Here is a 230-nt window from a genome sequence, read left to right as displayed (position 1 = left end):
GAAGGCTGAAAGAGCAGGTAAATATTTAGCAAAGTCAAAATTGGCTAACCTGACCGAAGGTCGGACGGTAGCTGAATTACCAATGCTCGATGGAGGAGGAGCTCATCATTGTGCTAAATTATTTGAAGACATTAACCCAGTTTTTAGTTGATGGTGAGGGAATTATATTTTTGAGGGAATCATATTTTTTTTTAATGTTTTATATATGTTCAGAATTGATATCAAGTTTG

Source organism: Danio rerio, chromosome 7, assembly GCF_049306965.1.
Source record: "Danio rerio strain Tuebingen ecotype United States chromosome 7, GRCz12tu, whole genome shotgun sequence".
NCBI classification, from domain to species: Eukaryota; Metazoa; Chordata; class Actinopteri; order Cypriniformes; family Danionidae; genus Danio; species Danio rerio.
This window is presented reverse-complemented; position numbering follows the sequence as displayed.